The following is a 4,675-nucleotide window of genomic DNA, read 5'->3' on the forward strand; positions in this document are numbered from 1 at the left end:
CATACATTGACATGAATTGGCCATGGATTTACATGTGTTCCCCATCCTGATCCCCCCTCCCGCCTCCCTCCCCATCCCATCCCTCTGGGTCTTCCCAGTGCACCAGCCCCGAGCACTTGTCTCATGCATCCAACCTGGGCTGGCCATCTGTTTCACACTTGATAATATACATGTTTCAATGCTATTCTCAGATCATCCCACCCTCGCCTTCTCCCACAGAGGCCAAAAGTCGAAAAATATGGAATGCTTCATGAATTTGTGTGTCATCCTTGCACAGGGGCCATGCTAATCTTCTCTGTATTGTTCTAATATAGTATATGTGCTGCCGAAGCGAGCACTTTTTTTTGTTTCTTAAGTGTTGTAAGAACTTGCCATGAAAACAAATTGGACCTAATGTTTTCTAGTTGGGAAAATGCAACTCAATACCAGAAAAACAAACAACCCAATCAAATAGTGGGTAGAAGACCTAAACAGATATTTCTCCAAAGAAGACATATATATGGCTAAAAACACATGAAAAATTCTCAACATTGCTCATTATTAGAGAAAGACAAGTCAAAACTACAATGAGATATCATCTCACACCACTCAGAATGGCCATCAGCAAAAGGTCTACAAACAATAAATGCTGGAGAGGGTGTGGAGAAAAAGGAACATTTTTGCACTGTTGGTGGGAATGTAAATTGACACAGCCACTATGGAAGACAGTATAGAGATTCCTTAAAAACTAGGAATAAAACCACCATATGACCCATCAATCCCACTACTAGGCATATACTCTGAGGAAATCATAATTGAAAAAGACATATGTACTCCACTGTTCACTGCAGCACTATTTACAATGGCTTGGACATGGAAGCAACCTAGATGTCCATCGAGAGAGGAGTGATAAAGAAGAAGTGGTACATATATACAATTGAATATTACTCAGCCATAAAAAGGGACATATTTGAGTCAATTCTAATGAGGTGGATGAACCTAGAGCCTATTACACAGAGTGAAGTCAGAAAGAGAAAAATAAGTATCATATATTAACACATACATATAGAATCTAGAAAGATGGTACTGATGAACCTCACAGAAAACACACTTAAGGATATGGGTGGTGGAGGTGGGAAGGAGCAGGTGGGACAAATGCAGAGAGTAGTGTGGAAACATTAACACACTTACCATATGTAAAACAGATAACCAGTGGGAATTTGCCGTATGACTCAGGCAGTTCAAACCAGTGATCTGTGATAACCTACAGAAGTGGGACAGCACAGGAGGTGGGAGGGGAAGTTCAAGGAAAGGCGACATATGCATACCTATAGCTGATTCATCTTCATGTATGACAGAAACCAACACAATACTGTAAAATGATTATCCACCAATTAAAAATAGATTTAAAAATGTTTAACTACTAATTCAGTTACTTTTATATGATTGTCGGGATAATTCATAAGTCTTACATTTTAGTAATTTTAGTTATAGCTTCCTAGGAATTTGACCACTGCTGCCAAGTTTTCAAATGTGATGATATACATTTCTTTATAATTTTCTCTTACTATATTATGCCCCTTTTATTATTTCTAATAATGATTATTTATGCCTTCTGTAATTTTCTTAGTCTCGCCAAAATTTTGTCTATTTGTGAGTCCTTTTTGAGATTAAACTTTTATGTTTTCATTTCTCTGAATCGGTTGTTTTCTATTTCTGTCAAGGCCATATAGTAAATATTTTTAACTGTGTTTTATGGAGATCATATGGCTACTATAACAGCTACTCAACCCTTACATTGTGGCATGAAAGTGGCACGGTCAATACTGAACGAACTGGCATAAATGTGTTCCAATAAAATTTTATTTACAAAATAGCCAACAGGGCTAAAGGCTACAGTTTGCTGACCTTTGCTCTATTTCATTAATTTTTGCTCTTATTTAATTATTTATTGTTTCTATGGGACTTTTTTGTTATTTCCCTAGGTCATTCAGCTGAATGCTTAACTCATTAATTTTTGACTCTCCTTGGTACATAAAAATTTACCCCTTAAAAAAGTGCAGTTAAGTCCCTCTCTTTAAAAAGTGAGTTAAGTAACTTTGTGGATAACGTTTCATCAGTAGCAAACATACACAGATCCTACTGCATGCAGTTTTTGATAATAGCTCTGTAGAACCAAAGAATGCCTGACCTTAGAACACAGGGCTTACTAGATGATTCAAAGAGAAGGACAGATATCTTCGGGCAAAACAGACCCTGAGAATTAAGGTATTATCTAACAGAAGCCATTAGACATAAAACAAACAAACAATCAAAGAAAAGGAGCAAATAGAGATACAGAAACCCAGAAAGGCAACAAGTTTGTACTGTGCTTATTGCAGGTTAGGGTCTCTGGGAGCAGAGGCTGAGACGAAGTTTTCAGGAATTAATACCACTGGAAGGGAAAGAGACGAAGTCGAAAGGGCCAGAGGGAATTCAGCTTGGGAATGCAAACCCTATAAAGCCTCTGCCAACACCACAAGGAGGTCTGGAATTAGAATAGCTCTTCAGAGATATCTAGCAGTGAGCTGAAATGGTCAAGGTTTTATGTCACCCTGTGGCTAGTCACTGGATATGAGTTGCCTCTGCAAAATTGTGCCTAGGGCCCAGACAATGCTTTGTAGCTGAGGAAACCCTGAAGGGGCTGACAACGCAAGTCTGCCTGCTGACAGTCAGGATTAAACATCGTCCCATGAAATGAGGTCTGGGCCCACAAGCCCTTGTCCACCAGAGAACTCCATCTTTATTTCTGACATCATGTTAGGCTCTATGAAAGGTGCCCTAGGCCATTCGAGAAAGATGGACACATACGTTTTGGTTCAAATTTTAATATCCCTAAAGCTTCCACTACAATGCAGCACCTCGATTGCCAAGATTCAACCTTATCTAGAGACTGAAATCCTCAATTCCTTGGAAACTGGACCTCTCTTATTGACAAATTTTGCAGTGTTGTTCATGATTTAGGTTCTTCTTATCAAGTGTGTGTGTGTGTGTATTCTGCCAAAGAAAGAATACCAATAAAGAATCACCATCACCTTGTCAATTAGAAAAGGTTCAGTTTTCAAAGCAGAAAAATAAGATTTTCTCACATTTCTTAACTCTGAAAAATGACATCTGCTTTTTAAGAAAATTACATAAAACATATGAAGATTTATCATAAGCATTTTAAGGAATCATTCATTTCCCGGCCCATGCAGCCACAGCACTGGAAAAGGAAATGACAACCCTCTCCAGTATTCTTGCCTGGAAAATCCCATGGACAGAGAAGCCAGGCAGACCCCTTACAATCTATGGGGTCACAAGAGTTGGACACCACTTGGCAACAAAACCACCATAAACAAAGCCAAGTAGTAGACTGAGCTTGTTAGAGATAAGGAGGATTGTTAAGAATATCATTGTCGAGATTAAAAAAAAAAAAAAAAAAGAATACCATTGTTACATGTAATTTGAGTATACTCCTTTTAATAATGTAAAACCTAGGTTTATGAGTACATAATAAATGAATGACTTTTTAAAAACTTTTGCACTACTTTCCACTCCCGGCTCTGTGCTAATATTTAAAAGACACAAATATCCTATGATTTTCTAGACTACTTGGCAAAATTACATTAATAATGTTCTTGGGAAATATTTTCCCCTTATATTTTTCTGTTGTGTATGGTGTGTGTGCCCTGAAGAGCAAGATGTGTTTGCCTTCTGTGACTTCTTCCCAGACAGGAAATAGCTTGAGGTAGCATAGGTGGAATGAAATATCAGGTCTTAGATTCATCCAAAGTGTTTAGCTTACACATTTGTAATCTATAAATTTTGTAAACCAAATCCCAGGATTCCAGTGACTTAGGAGTCACCAGTGTGTGCAAAAGTTAGAGGCATAGTAGTAGTCAAGGAGTGTTGAATATCCTCTATGCGACGGCCAAATTTTTCAATGTCTCGATGCCACAGGGCAAAATATTTTCTGCTGCATAGTACGATTATCTGTGAATGTACCATTCTTCTAATAAAGTGTTCTTTGCAAGCTAGTTCATAACCCCAGCATTTATTATTGTGTTCCATCTTGTCTAATTTTTTAAATCACAAATGTTATAAATTGCATCAAACCTGAATAATAATAATATAGTCTAACAACTGTCAGATTTTGACTCTAAAGAGTTTTGTTGATGTTTCTCTAAGCATTATTTTCTCTCAAAATATATATCATACTGTAACTCAGAATGCAGTTGTCTTCATGTTTTGCAGCCAGACTGACACAAACCACAATGGTCATGGCAAATTTTCCCATTTCCACTTTATGGAGTGTTAACTGAGAAACATAATTTTGACCTTTTAAAGACTGGGGCTTAGGTATTCTTCCCAAACCACACTATCTGAGGGAAAGGAAGCAATTCCTATTAACCTATAGGACACTTAATTGGGAGGACTGTCTAACTGAGACATCTTCCAGATACTCCATTTAAACATAATAATGTATAATGGCAGTAACTGCCACTTAATTAGGAGAGCAATTCTGCTACATCTGAAAGTAACCAAACCACTGAAGAGTTGCTTTCCTATTAAAAGTTTTCCTATTGGCTCAGAAATTATATTTTTAATTTTCTAAACTCTCAATTCCTGATATTGAGGCTATTTCCTAGTTATTTTAGCCCCACTGCCATTCTTA

General features: G+C 37.5%; 1 non-coding gene across 1 annotated transcript; it reads right to left on the bottom strand.

The window, feature by feature from the left end:
• Window positions 1-232: 232 nt before the first annotated feature.
• LOC133073154 (U6 spliceosomal RNA) lies at window positions 233-338 on the bottom strand. The gene has a single exon (XR_009696863.1). It is a non-coding gene; the product is annotated as a U6 spliceosomal RNA (small nuclear RNA).
• Between the last annotated feature and the right edge of the window lie 4,337 nt (window positions 339-4,675).

Source organism: Dama dama, chromosome 18, assembly GCF_033118175.1.
Source record: "Dama dama isolate Ldn47 chromosome 18, ASM3311817v1, whole genome shotgun sequence".
Taxonomy (NCBI): domain Eukaryota; kingdom Metazoa; phylum Chordata; class Mammalia; order Artiodactyla; family Cervidae; genus Dama; species Dama dama.